Source organism: Chiloscyllium plagiosum, unplaced genomic scaffold (genome assembly GCF_037043375.1).
Source record: "Chiloscyllium plagiosum isolate Xiang-an unplaced genomic scaffold, Cpla_swu_hap1 HiC_scaffold_17, whole genome shotgun sequence".
Classification (NCBI taxonomy): domain Eukaryota; kingdom Metazoa; phylum Chordata; class Chondrichthyes; order Orectolobiformes; family Hemiscylliidae; genus Chiloscyllium; species Chiloscyllium plagiosum.
The window spans coordinates 23,322,341-23,339,066 of record NW_028270155.1 but is presented as its reverse complement, the minus strand read 5'-3'; the positions used below and the strand labels follow the sequence as shown (position 1 = coordinate 23,339,066).

Sequence of the window (16,726 nt, the reverse complement as noted above, 5' to 3'; positions counted from 1 at the left end):
ATCCCACTATATTGCCTCGTCAACATTTCTCACTCAGCTCTGCTGCAGTGCTCCAGTGAAGCTCAGTGCAAGCTGGAAGAGCAGCATCTCATTTTCCACTTAGGAACTCTGCAGCCTTCTGGGCTCAATATTGAGTTCAAAACGTTTAGGGCTTGAGTACCTTCTCCCATGTCTTTCCCCCACTCCCATACACCAGGCCTTGTCACCATATTGACTGCTACAATAAACAACTCATTGTCAACTACTAATAGTCCCCATTCGCAGCTATTCATTCTTCCAGGCTGATGTTTGCCCACTTCTTTGTCTGTCTAAATGTTTTCCACTCTTTTTGGGCTCTGTCCCCACCTATCATTTACTTCACCCCCCTCCCACCACCCCCCTTCTGCATAAATTCCAACCTTTCCCAAACAGTTCTGAAGGAGGGTCACTGGACACAAAATATTAACTCTGCTTTTCTCTCCAAAGATGCCACCAGTCCTGCTGAGCTTTTCCATCAATTTTGGTTTTTGTTTGTTATTCCTATCTACCTGTTTATGTCCCTCCTCATTGTGTCCATCTCAATCATGTCCCCTCTCAGTGTCCTTTGCCCCAAGGAAAACAACACTGGTCCATCCAATTTCACTTCACAACTAAAATTCTCCAGCCTGGGCAACATCCTTGTCAATCTTCTCTGCACCCTCTCCAGTGTAACCATACCCCTCCTCTGGATTCCAGAAATGCATACAATACTCTAGCTGTGACCTAAACAACATTTTATTCACTTCCAGCATAACCTCACACTCTTAAACTGTATCCCTCATCTAATAAAGACAAATATTCCATATGCCTTCTGCCTATCTACTACCCTAAGGGGTTGGTGAACTTGCACAGCGCTTCTCAAGATCCTGCTTTTAATCCTGTATTTCCTCTTCCTTTTTTGTCCTGCCCATGTGCATCACCCACATTTATCTGGCTTGAATTCCATTTTCCACTGATCAGTCCATCTGACCAGCCCATCTGTATCTTCCTGTAATCGAAGTCCTATTTACATAAAGCCAAGTGCATGAGCATATTATGCTTGATTCAAGCAGCTGCTAAAGCACAGGCACAATTTAAATTTCATCCACCAAGAGTAACTTAAATGTTAGGTATAGCATAGGTTAATTTCTCTCCTTTGTCCCTTTTTTCTGACTAACCCTGCCCTTGGTTTGTGTCTTCTCGGGCATGTTATTAATCTTCTGTAGAGTTCCTTCATCTGAATGCACCAACACTCATGCTATGTTTCTTTATACTTACACACGAAAGCTCTTCTGAGAAATGTAGCTTACTGTTTCAAAATTTGGGTTTCTCTTAAGCTTATAAAACCTTGCAGTCCTTTGATCATGTTATTGTAAGTGTCACAACTGCAAACAAGCCATAATTTTTTGTTAAGGTTTCATTACATCAAAACAAAATACTAATCCCACCCTGCTTGTGGAGTTAATTCCTGCTTCTCTTTCAGACTATTGGAGAGGGTAGATGCAGGCATGGAATAAGCATTTCACAATTAACGAATTGGTCTTCATGTTGTTGAATATATAGTAGCTTCTTTCACAGCCGGCACATTAATTTTCATACATTGTTTGCCAGTCTCATAGCACAAAGATCTATTATTGGAAGCAGTTCCTCCAGAACACTGAAATTTCTAATTATTATAAGTAGGGCTGAGTTGTACTGAGGACATCTAGTCCTGTTACTCTTTCATTATGGAAAGAGAGAAAATAAATGAAGTGGGTGGATGCACATTAATGAAATTAATAATAGATAGTGAACATTAGATAGTATATCAAAGCAAGTTAAGTATAGAGCTGGACACCTATTGAATTTTGTAAATAGGAATGTGGCTAATACAATATAATCATTGTAATTTTTAACATACAAGCATGGCCCTACCCATGCTCCAATACAGTATAACTCTGAATATCTGTACAATGGGATAAATTTCTTAATTTACAGCACAATAGAGTAGCTTCACTCAGCACAAAGAAACTTAAATTTTGTTGGCTTCTAGCTACTTCCACATTTTGTTTTAAAATTTAATTAACATAATGGTCTAAACTGAGTTGAAGAAATAAAATTCTAGAAACACACAAGTCTATCAGCAGACTTAAAATGCTGAGGACCATGACGTCTCAGAGTTGAAATGTGGACTTGCCACAGGATCATAGAGTCACAGAGTCCTACTGCACAGAAATAGATCCACCAGTCCAACCAGTCCATGCTGACCATAAACTAAACTAGTCCCACCTGCCTGCGCTTGGCCCATATCCCTCCAAACATTTCTTATTGATGTACTTATCTAAATGCTTTTAAACATTGTAACTGTACCTACACCTGCCACTTCCTCTGGAAGTTCATTCTACACATGACGCACATTCTGTATCAAAAAATTGCCTCTCATGCTTTTTAAAACTTTCTCCTCTCATCTTAAAATATGGCCCCAAGTCTTGAAATCCCTCACACTAGGAAAAAGACTCCTGCCATTCACTTTATCTATACCCACCATTATTTTATCAACCTCTATAAGGTCCCCTCTCAACCTCCTACACTCCAGTGAAAGAAATCCGATCCTCTCTTTTTACCTCGAACACTCCATTCCTAGCAACATCCTGGTGAATCTCTTCTGAACCCTGTCCAGCTTAATAACATCCTTCCTATAACAGGGTGACCAGAGCTGGACAACGTACTCCAGAAGGGGCCTCACTGCCATCCTGTACATCTTCAGTATAACATTCCAGCACCTATACTCAAAGGTCTCAGCAAAGAAGGCAAGCTGACAATTTGCTCTAGAAATGTTGCCTGATCTTCAGTGTGGTGTTGTGGTGTTATTTTGGATTTCCAATATGTTGGTAGATTTATTTATTGCTTTGTTTCCAGTTCTGGTATCTATACCATGGGAAGGATGCCATTGCACTGTAAAGAGTGCAGAGAAGATTATCCGGGATGTAGCACTTTTGCAATGAAGAGAGGCTGGATAAGCTTGGATTGTTTTCTGTGGAGCAGAGAAGGCTGAGAGAGGATCTGTTTGAGGTGTTTTAAGATTACAAAGACGCATGGGTAGGCTGGATAAGAAGCAGCTCTTCCCATTAGTTAAAGGGTCAATAACTAGGAGGAATATAATTTTAAAGGGAAAGGCAAGAAACGATTTTAAGCAAATCTTTTTCACCCAGAGGATGGTTGGAATCTGGAATGCTTTGCCTGGGTGGGTAATTGAGGCAGGAGCCTTCACAAACTTTGAAATACTTGGATGAGCATTTGGAATGCCATAACATTCAAGGCTATGAGCAAAACATTGGAAAGTAGGACTAGTAGAGTTTTTGACTCATTGGACCAATGGGTTTTCTCTGTACTCTATGATTCTATGAACTTGGGACGGGCAATAAATGCTGGTCCAGGCAATGAGGCCCACATGCTATAAATGAATACTAAAAATAAAAAGAACATTTTATTCCCTAAAAATTAGTTTAAAGCTATTCTTAACCCCCGTGGTTTGCTTCATGTTTTTCTTATATAACTGGTTAACTTCTAATCCCCAGACTGACTTATACAGTTTGAGTTACCCTAGAGACATTCCTTCTCTATTCCAAATTAAGTAAACCATCCATCTTACCTTAAATTCCTTGTATCTTCAATCCAAATGTGAGCTCCAATTCACATTCTGCTTGGTGAGCAATCCAGCCTGACTGCTGCTATCTCTTTGCTCACCATCCCTCCACCGTTTGCAGACTGACTGTGCCTGTGAGGTTCGAAGACACTTTAGTTAAAAACCCACAACCCAATACTGTAAAGACTTCATGCAAATTATTTTTCATTCACAATCTATCTCCATGGCAACTTTAATCAGATAGTCTTTTAGGCAGGTAGAAATGCTCATTAGTCATCCTTTAGATCCCCCAGCTCCATTCTATCATGAAATTAAATAGACGGTTTAAAGTATAACTTTTTCTGGAGCTAAGAGGGTTACCTCAGATTACAACAGGATCTTGACCAGATGGGTCAATGGGCTGAGAAGTGGCAGATGGAGTTTAATTCAAATAAATGCAAGGTGCTGCATTTTGGGAAAGCAAATCTTAGCAGGACTTATACACTTAATGGGAAGGTCCTAGGGAGTGTTGCTGAACAAAGAGACCTTGGAGTGCAGGTTCATAGCTCCTTGAAAGTGCAGTCGCAGGTAGATAGGATAGTGAAGAAGGCATTTGGTATGCTTTCCTTTATTGGTCAGAGTATTGAGTACAGGAGTTGGGAAGTCATGTTGCAGCTGTACAGGACATTAGTTAGGCCACTGTTGGAATACTGCGTGCAATCTGGTCTCCTTCCTATCGGAAAGATGTTGTGAAACTTGAAAGAGTTCAGAAAAGATTTACAAGGATGTTGCGAGGGTTGGAGGATTTGAGCTATAGGGAGAGGCTGAACAGGCTGGGGCTTTTTTCTCTGGAGCGTCGGAGGCTGAGGGGTGACCTTATAGAGGTTTACAAAATTATGAGGGGCCTGGATAAGATAAATAGGCAAAATCTTTTCCCCAGGGTGGGGAGTCCAGAACTAGAGAGCATAGGTTTAGAGAGGGGAAAGATATAAAAGAGACCTAAGGGGCAATTTTTGCACACAGTGTGGTACGGGTATGGAATGAGCTGCCAGAGGAAGTGGAGGAGGCTGGTACAATTGCAACATTTAAGAGGCATTTGGATGTGTAAATGAATAGGAAGGGTTTGGAGGGATATGGACCAGGTGCTGGCAGGTTGGACTGGATTGGGTTGGGATATCTGGTCGGCATGGACGAGTTGGACCGAAGGGTCTGTTTCCATGCTGTACATCTCTATGACTCTATGATGTTCCTAACACTCTCCTTTATGAAACAAAAATAAATTGCTGGAGAAACTCAGCAGATCTGGCAGCATCTGGGAAGGGAAAGCAGGGTTAACATTTCAGGTTCACTGCCCCTTCTTCAAACCTTTCCTTTGCAACTTGGAGGTTAACATAGTCTCACCATATCAGCACAGATAATTCTGATATTTTCTGTGGGTGTGGATGCCTTGTACCTTCCTTTGAGTAAAATAAGCTGGGTTGGACCCTCTTGTGGCACAGTGGTAGTGTTGTCCCTACCCTGCACTTGGACGTCTGGGTTTAAGTCAAGATTAGAATGGTGCTGGAAAACACAGCAGGTCAGGCAGAATCCGAGGCAAAAGCCCTTCATCAGGAATGAGGCCTCATGATGAAAGGCTTTTGCCCAAAACGTCGATTTTCCTGCTCCTCGGATGCTGCCTGACCTGCTGTGCCTTTCCAGCATGACTCTAATCTTGATTCTGATCTCCAGCATCTGCAGTCCTCACTTTCGCCTAGGGCTGGGTTTGAGTCCAACCTGCTCCAGAGGTGTGTATTATCATCTTTGAACAGGTTGATTAGAATAATAGGTTAAATAGAAAAGAAATAAAACTAAAATAAGCTGAGCTCTTGTTAAATTATCAAACCACCCTGATCAGGCAAGATGCAGGACAGGTCCTTTCATTCCTCCTTTTATAATTATCAAAGCTCCGAAACATAATTATCCTACAAAAGTCATATTTATAACAAAGTACAGATTTAAATATGTTGATATCTGGATCATAGCATGTTATAAACCTCCTTTACTCAGGCATGTGATGCTTGTGTGGATTTTGCAGCTGCTCATCAATTTGGCATGAATTTTCTCTTCATCATCAGTTCCCAATGCACATCCTGGTGATGCATCTGCTAATCTTCAGTCCAACATTCCAAGCAATCCTGTTGAAGTATAGCTTGTATTAGACTACAAGAGGATGAGTTTATCAAGGGGTTAAGGGGGAGGAGAATCAGATTACATCAGAAATGATGAGAGTGAATTTCAACAGCTAAATCCCAGGATTAGAGATGTAGCCCTTTGACATGCAGCTTGTATTTCTTTTTATATAGTAAGGCCATCCATTCTTTTGATTTTGAGGATTAATGCTGATTGATGTCAGACTCCATTGTATTTGAAATGAGAAAATAGTTTAAAGAATCTTTAGTTCAGATTGACACGTTTGTTCTCTGCTTTATGTAATATACATTCTTACTGAAAACTAATACACTAACAAAAGTTAATATTCTGGTTCTGTATCTATGAGTGAGACATGCATGGCATATTTGTTGAAAGTTCAAAGGAACTAAAATCATTTAACATTCACGCAGCATAACTTCCAATGCGTATTTGCCATCCACTTTAAAACCGCTGGAAAGATCTTTTGTTTGGTATCTCTTAAAGAATTTAAATTTACCAAATCTCCTGAGATTTTGTCCTTGCTTTCGCTATTGTTCAATACAGGGTTCTTTCTCACTGTCAACTATCTAAATGTCATGGACCCACAGTTTGTAAATAAACCTTTCCACTTCTGAATTGATTGATTCCAATATGTTCAAAGAGGAAAGATAATCAGCACATCCCAGCATTAAGACAGATTGAATATCTGAAAGGACATAGTCCCAACTCGATGAAAACTTTGTAGACTCATCAGACAGATGTTGGTTTCGTTCACACTGGAAGATTAAAAAAAGCAACATTTGCAAATTTAAAGTTAAATTTGTAGCAAGATAAAATTAATTTTTTGCAAGAATTCTATGGATACCAGATGATTCTACAGGATAATAATTTCTGGGGCTTTGTTTTAAGCTGGCTATTTACAATGTTAGAAGATCATTGCAATGTTTTGTAAACCACTGGCATAGGGCATCTTTAAATTGATTTTACTTTGCCCCATCTTCCAATAAGAGGACTAATGTTATGTAAGTTATTGATCCAAGATATCCTGAGGATTGTATGGCACAGGTTACACTTCATTGAAGACATTATCCAGAGGTGCAGACATCAAAGGATCAGTCAATCACAGAATTATTATGGCACAGAAGGAGTCCTACACCAAGAGTTCAAATGACCACCATTAATCAGTGCCAACCCCTTGCTTATCCCCCATACCCTTGCACACTATGTCTAACCAAATAATCATGCAATGCTCTCTTGAATCTTTCAATTGAACCAGTGTCCACACACTTTCATGCAGTGCATTCCATACCCTAACTCTCACTGAGTGAAAAGGTTTCTTCTCACACAACTCTCTCCTATTTTGCACAGCATTTCAAATCAATAATGTCATGTACGAGCAGCTGAACTAAAAACAAAAACAAAAACAAAAACTGCTGGCGATCACAATGGATCCATGGAGAGAAAGCAAGATAACCTTTCAAGTCTAGATGACTCTTTATCAGAGCTAAACCTGATGAGCTCTGATGAAAAATCACCTAGACTCAAAACGTTCAGTTGCTTTCTCTCCATGGATGCTACCTGACTGACTGTGATCGCCAGAACTTTTTGTTTTCAATAATGTTGTGTACTTGTTCTTTTTATGAGTGGGAACAGCTTCTGTATAAGTAAAATGATTCTGGGACTAGTAATATAAATGCAACCTGTGAAAACAGGATCTGTTCAATACACTGAAGTGAATTCTTCATGATTGCAAAGGGAAGTAATAAATCAAGTGCAAAACCTAACCCAAACATAATAAAATACTGAAAGTACTGCAGCAAGTCAGCATCTGTGGAGAGAGAGGATGAACCTATTGGGTGGAATTTTTAGTTGAGCATGGAATTAAAGATTAAAGGCAGTCAGGCCAACAATCACAGGCTGCCAGTCATTATGCTGGTTCAGTGCCATCATTTCAAACCTAAGCTCATATTAAAGAGGCCAGGTCAGGATTAGAACAACAACAACCTGCAAATGGTGGGTAGCAATATTGACTGTGATTTCCTGTCAGCATATGTGGGCTTTAAACACTGGCTCAAACAAGGCCAGGATATCAATGCAATCATGTGACAGGAAAGTAGAGTGACTGTGATTAATCCGATAGGGCATGCCCCCACCCACACCTGTCATGGCTGGAAGGGCACACCTGAGGCTGTTACCTGCCTCATGGTGACTGTCTGCCACCACCCAGCTAAGACAGCAGTATCCATTTTGAGTATAATGAAAAGTCCAATCTTGCTTTCAAAAGGCACCATCATGTTGAGGAGCCCTTCAGCCTTGGGATCCTGTCCACCTGTCATTTTTAAATGAATAGGCAAAAGTGAGGACTGCAGATGCTGGAGATTAGAGTCAAGATTAGAGTGGTGCTGAAAATGCACAGCAGGTCAGGCAGAATCCAAGGAGCAGGAAATTCGATGTTTCAGGCAGGAGCCCTTCATCAGGAATTTTTAAATGAATGACATATCTGTTCACTGGCCAATAATTGTTGGCTGAAAATGTGTTGCTGGAAAAGCGTGGCAGGTCAGGCAGCATCCAAGGAGCAGGTGAATCAACGTTTCGGGCATGAGCCCTTCCTAAAGAAGGGTTTTTCCTTCTTTTCCAGCAACACTTTTTCAGCCCTGATCTCCAGCATCTGCAGTCCTCACTTTCTCCTAGAATAATTGCTGGCTCCCTGGCTGACAATTTAAAAATGGAGGTGCATAAGAACTGGTCACCCTTCGATTCAGTGCATAAGTTATAATTATTGATAAATGATCATTGTTGGCTACTTAATAGTGAAGTTCTCCACAACAGAACATATCCTGGCTGTTACCCAATATCATAAGCACGGACAAGAAGCCAAGGATGGCTGGAATTGTTGGTCAATTTTCTCTCCCCTTACTAAGGAGTCTAAGTTGGTATCCTACTATAATTTGACCTTGGCACATACTGGAGAGATTGAATCCAGGATTTTCTTGATGCTTAAGGCTCAGCTAGTTACTGAGATATGGAAAAAGCCATATAATGCATATGTTGGGATTCTCTTAATATTTGATAAACTATGAATAAAGAAAATTACCTTATGCTGCATATGTTGGGATTCTCTTAATACTTTATTAACTATGAATAAAGAAAATGACCTTATACTGAAGTAGTGATGAGTCAACATATACTGCAATCACATTGTGATCGAAGAGAAAAATGTAAGCGGTACGTTTATGTGCAATTGAAATCTGTTGTGGTATGCACAAGGTTGTGTTCTTATAGCTACATTGATATCAGTCCAGGTTTTTATCATTATATTTCAAGAGGTTTTCTACAATGCTGTTTGCTCCCTCTGAGAGCTTCCAAAGCCTCATCTCTTTGGCAGCTCATGGCTAACAGAGTCTAAGCAAAATAGGCAAATACAACTTTAAAACTATTTGGATTTCACTCAGATATTGCAGCATAGCTGCTGTAGGAAATTGAAATAACACAATATAATAATTGGTGTACTGCTGAGTTTGGCATTCTAGCATGTATAGAAGCTTTGTAGGTATGGCCGAGGCTTTATTCAGCTTTTGAATCTTGAACAATGCATATTGGAAACAGAAAAAATACTCAATTTCCCTACATTTTGACAATTGATCTGAAACAAACCGACACAGTTGAATAAATCATTTGTTACATTTAATAACAGTTTAGTCATATCAAATGAAGTTCATTGGCACTTCTAATGGCATCTAATAATGACATGTAATTAACTATTTCTTAAAAAGAAGAATTAAACTCGGAGAAACTATAAATAAAATTAAACAACGAATGATTTGTTTTTCCATTATCTAAAGGACAATTATTACAACATGAGGCAGAATTTAGTTGATAAAGAATGTGGTATAATCTTGAACTAATCTGGATTAATACAATTCTCCCTTCTTATTGCACTATAAGCACTATACCTGATATTGTACCAAAATATTTCATACAAGCTGAATGCATTGACTAGCTTTTGCAGCAGATGGTGCACAATACATGCTAACTATTAGTCAAAAGAACAGAGATTGAATGTCCAAATCACACTCACATATATGACTACAATAAATCTTTCACTGCTTATATTCCAAATGTTTGTCTGAATACATTGTGAGATTTGTTGATAACATTATCATGTCTAGGAAACAATGTTGAACATTTATTCATTTCTTTCAGACTGGTGATACACAAAATATAAATTTCCATTTGTCCCATGGGAAATAAATATATACAATGTTCATGTGCTGTAGCTTTGCACACCCAGGGATTTTGAATACAAAGTGTATGTAGCCAACCATTCATATATCAATGGGAAGCATGTGTAATCATTGTGTTATTTTGAATGGTATAATGGATGATGAATTCATGGAGCAGACAACAGATACAATCTAAATGTGTTAATTTTTCAATCTTTCCTTCAAGTCATATTTTGCTCTTAATCATATTCATTAACTCAACTTTTGTTATCCTTCTCTGATCTTGTAGTTTACATTCAATCTTCTATCCCTATTTATTTACTCATTTCTGGTTTCCATCCTTTAAATCACTTTGATCACTTCATTTTTTTTTGTTTAACAGGTTGAGACATGTATTAGTTCTATCACTAAAGCTCGTCCCTACTTATGTATGAATTGAGACCATATACTGGCTACACATGGTAGCAGGCTAATAATTCATATCTCTGGTACAATATACTGCATTGATATCAGTTCCTTCATAGCGTCATAGAGTCAGAGTCATACAGCATAGAAACAGACCCTTCAGTCCAACTTTCAAACACAATCCCAAAATAAAGTAGTCCCACCTGCCTACTCCTGGGTCATATCCCTTCAAACCTTTCCTATTCATGTACTTATCCAAATGTTTTTTTGATATGTTGTATTTGTACCAACACCCACCACTTCCTCAGAAAGTTCATTCCACACCTTCCGTGTAAAAAGATTTGCCCCTCATGTCTTTTTTAAATCTCTCTCCTCTCACCTTATAAATGTGCCCCCAGTCTTGAAATCCCCCAACTTAGGGAAAAGGCAACTACCATTAACTCTATTTTTACGACTCATTATTTTATGAATTTCGATAAGCATCCTCAGCTCAGTGAAAACAGTTGATCCAGCCTATTCAGCTTTTCTTTATAACTCAAACCATCCATATCCAAAAACATCCTGGTAAATCTCTTTTGAACCCTCTCCACCTCAATAATATCCTTCCTATAACTGCGCGACCAGAATTGGACACAGTATTGCAGAAAAGGCCTCGCCAATGTCCTGTACAACCTCAACACGACTTCCCATATATATTTACAAGTTGACCGAAATAAATTAATCCATAACACTGAAAATATTATCAAATAGCAAAGTGAGCTCTTTTTGCTGATGGAAGTGTCAGTCGTTTGTTTGATATCTTGGGTGCAGTTTCATCAACAATGTAGTTCTCTTATCTATATGGGAACCATAAACATATCAGTTTGCCTTCAATTCTGTGTTTCTTTTATTTTGTTATTGGTTATATTCGGGTTTGACTACTTTACAGTGGTGGAAATTAGAATTAAATTGCAAAAAAAAAATTTGTCCTTCATGGAAAGTATAGCACTATTTACAGAAACTGTTAGCCAAATCATGAAATTTCAATAATGTGATTTTAATATGCGTTGTTGCCATAAAACGAATTAATCAAAACCTCAACTAAGAAAGAATAAAATGAAAGGGACAAACAGTGCAGTATATATAGTGCCTATGGTTTCATGTTTTACAGCCAATAAAGCATTTAAAGTGTAGACATTCTTGTAAATGCAGAAAATATAGTCATTTATTTGTATGCAATGAGAATCCACAAATAGTACTGAAATAAGTAACAAGGTTTTTGTTTAAATTCACTTGTGGGACATGAGTGTTACTGGCTGGGCAGCTTTTATTGCACATCCCTAGTTGCCCTTGAGAAGGTAGTGGTGAGCTGTCCTTTGAACCACTGCAGTCCAGACTTATAATGCTCTTAGGGATGGAAAACCAGGATTTTGACACAACAATAGTGAAGGAACAGCGATATATCTCCAAGGCAGGATAATGAGCAGCTTAAAGGGAAACTTACAAGTGGTGGTGTTACCATGTATCTACTGCCTTTGTCCTTCTAGATTAACATGATCATGGGTTTGGAAGGTGCTGTCTAAGGATCTTCTGCAGTGCATCTTTTAGGTAATACACACTGCTGCTACTGAGTGTTGGCGATGGAAGGAGTGGATGCTTGTGGATGTGGTGCCAATCAAACAGGCTGCTTTGTTCCTGGATGGTGTCAAGCTTCTTGGATCTTGATGAAGCTACATCCATCCAGGAAAGTGGGGAGTATTCCATCATACTCCTGACTTGTGCCTTGTAGATGATGTGAACAGGGTTTGGGGATTCAGGAGGTGAGTTATTCACCACAGTATTCCTCGTCTCTGAACTGGCACTGTGTTTTTGCGGCAAGTCCAGTTAAGTTTCTCGTCAATGACAACCCTCGGCAATGTTGATAGTGGGAGTTCAGTGATGGTAAAACCAATAAATGTCAAGGATAAGAGGCAACTTTTTCATGCAGAGAGTGATGTTTGTATGGAATGAGCTAGCAGAGGAAGTTATATAGGTGGGTACAATTACAACATTTGAAAGGCATCTGGATAGGTACATGAATAGGAAGGGTTTAGAGAGATAGATATAGGCCAAATGTTGGCAAATGGGACTAGATTAATTGAGGATAACTGGTTGGCATGGATGAGTTGAACTGTTTCCATGCTGTACATCTCTATGACTTTATGTAGGAGATTGGTGGTCACTACTGCAAAGATGGGTTTTTCACTGAGAACAATAATAAAGTTTGCAAGGGCTAGGCCTCGAACTGATCCCAGCGCAACACCATGTTTATGGTTGTGAAGCAGATCTGATAAATGCACATTGTGGATTTTCATCTGTAATACAAACTTCTGGTAGCATTATGTAATCTCAAGACAAGCCATTATGGATATATGTAAACCAACAAAGGGACTGCTCACACTTAACAAATAAGGCTGCTTCAACAATATGCTCAATGACAATTCCAAGATTATATTAAAAAGGTGTTCCACTACATACAACCACACTGCCACATGCAAGGGAAAAATACAGAGGCATTTATATAAGGTAATAACATGCCTGGTCTTCAAGGCTGTCCTCCATGCAGGAAATCATGCCTCACAAACTTGATTGTGTTTTTTGAAGAAGTAACAAAGAGGATTGATGAGGGCAGAGCGGTGGACATGATCTATATGGACTTCAGTAAGGCGTTCGACAATACTCCCCATGGGAGACTGGTTAACAAGGTTAGATTTCATAGAATACAAGGAGAACTAGCCATTTGGATACAGAACTGGCTCAGAGTAGAAGACAGAGGGTGGTGTTGGAGGGTTGTTTTTCAGACTGGAGGCCTGTGACCAGTGGAGTGCCACAAGGATCAGTGCTGGGTCCAAAACTTTTTATAATTTATATAGATGATTTGGATGTGAACATAGAAGGTATAGTTAGTATGTTTGCATATGACACCAAAATTGGAGGTGTAGTGGACAGCAAAGACAGTTACCTCAGAGTACAATGGGATCTTGATCAGATGGGCCAATGGGATGAGGAGTGCCAGGTGGTGTTTAATTTAGATAAATGTGAGGTGCTGCATTTTGGAAAAGCAAATCAGAGCAGGACTTACACACTTAATGGTAAGGTCCTAAGGAGGCTGAATAAGCTGGGGCTGTTTTCCCTGGAGCATCAAAGGCTGAGGAGTGACCTTATAGAGGTTTTTTTAAATCATGAAGGACATGGATAGGATAAATATAAAAGGTCTTTTCACTGGGGTGGGGGAAGTCCAGAACTAGGAGGCATAGGTTTAGGGTAAGAGGGGAAAGATAATAAAAGGGATCTAAGGGGCAACTTTTTTCACACAGAGAGTGGTGTGTGTATGGAATGAGCTGCCAGAGGAAGTGGTGGCGGCTAGTACAATTGCAGCATGTAAAAGGCATTTGGATGGGTATATGAATAGGAAGGGTTTACCGGTATATGGGCCAAGTGCTGGCAAATGGGACTAGATTAGGTTAGGATATCTGATCGGCATGGACGAGTTGGACCGAAGGGTCTGTTTTCATGTGGTACTTCTCTATGACTCTGTGACTCTGTGATTCTATGAATGGACCACCCAAGATACATGAATTGATGCCCCTTTTACACCATATCCTATCAGTCTGCTTCCATACAATATGTTTTGGCCAAATGGTTGTGTGAAATATTGCAACCATTTCTAAATGTGTTTTCCACATCCACTGTGAAGAATTCCTTTACTTTCATAACAACCATGACAAGGTCTACATATTGTCAGCAACAGTGTGTCCATGTGCTCTTTTGACATTGCTCATTTATTCACCAAAGTACCGCTCAAGAAATCCATTGATATTTGAGCTAACTCACTATTTCGTAGCAGTTTAGGTGTCCCACCAATACCTGTATCTCATGAACTTTGCAACTCACAAGGTTTTAACAACACCATGTACGCTGAAATAGGTGGTGTCATCACAGAGATACCATACATAGTTTACACAGCAAGTATTTTAAGCATCAAATTTAATATCAATATATATTACTCTTCAAGTATCAACAAAGTATAGAAGAGGACGTTACACCACATAATGCTCTCAGGCAATTTTACCTTCTAACATTCCAGTTACCTTTTCACCTCTGATACCTTTCATCTGTGGAGGATTCACTACTGCTCCCTACCCTTCTGACCTGCCCTACCCTTCTCTCCACAGACTTTGATATTCGGTGTCCTACCCCAGCAGCAAGTTCCCATTGTCTCTCTGGCTTTACATCAACTTTCTCGCATAAAGATCTTAGTGAAACGACCCCTTTTTGCTGAATTAACTTGCTTTATAAACAGATTTGAATCAATTACCCACTTGTGAGACACATTCTTATTGCAGTTTGTTCTACAATTTGGATCCACTAATCATAGGTTTGGTCACTACTGCATTGAACAGAGAGACCTAAGGGCTCAGCTACATAATTCTTTGAAATTTGCATTACAGGTAGACAGGATAGTTAAGAAGGCATTTAGCACACTTGCCTTCATTACTAGACTTTTTGAGCTTAGGAGTTGGGCCATCATGTTTAGGTTGTACAGAACGTTGGAAAGGCCTCTTGTAGAGTACTGTGTGCAGTTCTGGTCATCCTGTTGTAGGAAGGCTATTGTTAAACTGGAGAGGGTTCAGAAAAGATTTACCAGGCTGTTGCTGGGAATGGAGGATTCCATTGATTGGATAGCCTGGGACATTTTCACTGGAACGTAAGAGGTTGAGGGTTTATTTTATTGATATTTATAAAATCATGAGTGGTTTGGATAAAGTGAATGACAAGGGTCTTTCCCCAGGATGGAGGAGTTCTAAACTAGGTGGCTTAGTTTTAAGTTGAGAGTAATTTGTGTGTGGAATGAGCTGACAGAGAAATGGGTGGATGCAGGTACAGTTACAACATTTGAAAGACATTTGGAGATGTTCATGAACAAGAAAGGTTTGGATTGATATGGACCAAGCATAGGAAGGTGAGACAAGTTTGGGATCATGGTTGGCATGGACTGGTTAGAACCAATGGTCGGGAACCCTGCACCGCCTGGTTCTACCTCCTACCAAGATCCACAAGTCTGACTGCCCCAGCTGACCCATCGTCTCAGCCTGCTCCTGCCCCACCGAACTCATCACCACTTACTTTGATACTGTCCTATCCCTCCTCATCCAGGAGCTCCACATATGTTCAGGACACCACCCAAGCCCTCCACCTCCTCTAAGACTTTTGTTGCCCTGGCCCCCAATGCCTCATCTTCACCATGGACATCCAATCTCTATACACCTCTATTCGCCATGTCGAAGGCCTCCAAGCCCTCTGTTTCTTCCTCTCCCAACATCCCCACCAGCACCATTCCACTGACACTTTCATTTGTTTGAGTGAACTGGTCCTCATCCTCAATAATTTCTCCTTTGAATCCTCCTACTTCCTCCAGCTAAAAGGGGTAGCCATAGGCACCTGCATAGATGAAAGGGGGCCCAGGGCTACCCTTTTCGTCAGGAGGAGGTGCCTGTCTCACTGTGGAACAGTTCATTTTTCACAGTTACACCAGCACTATTCCCCACCTTTTCCTCCGCTACATTGATGACTGCATTGGCGCCACCTCGTTCTCCCATGAGGAGGTTGAACAGTTCATCAACTTCACCAACACATTCCACCCTGACCTTAAGTTCACCTGGACCATCTCAGATACCCCCCTCCCCTTCCTGGACTTCTCCATCTCCTGGACCAACACAACACTGACATCTTCTACAAACCCACCAACTCCACAGCTACCTGGACTACACCTCCTTCCTCTGGCTCCTGTAAAAATTATTTCCCTTATTCCAAATTCCTCCACCTCCACCGCATCTGCTCCCAGGAGGACCAATTCCACCACAGAACACACCAGATGGCGTCTTTCTTTAAAGACTGCAATTTCCCCTTCCACATGGTCGATGATGCCCTCTAGGGCATCTCATCCACTTCCTGCTCCTCTGCCCTCAAACCCCACCCCACCATCCACAACATGGAGAGAACCCCCTGGTCCTCACCTTCCACCCCATCAACCTCCGCATACATTGCATCATCCTCCACCATTTCCACCACCTACAAACAGACCCCACCACTAGGGATATATTTCCCTCCCGCCCCCATCCACTTTCTGTAAAGACCATTCCCAACGCGACTCTCTTGTCAGGTCCACGCGCCCCACCAACCCACCCTCTCCTCCTGGCACCTTCCCCTGCCACCGCAGGAATTGCAAAACCTGCGCCCACACCTCCCCCCTCTCCTCCATCCAAGGCTCCAAAGGAGCCTTCCACATTCATCAGAGGTTTACCTGCAC

General features: G+C 40.5%; 1 pseudogene; it reads left to right on the top strand.

Annotated features, from left to right (window-relative positions):
• LOC148147290 (uncharacterized) overlaps nucleotides 1-10,380 on the top strand; it is a 47,788-nt pseudogene extending 37,408 nt beyond the window's left edge.
• Nucleotides 10,381-16,726: the final 6,346 nt, after the last annotated feature.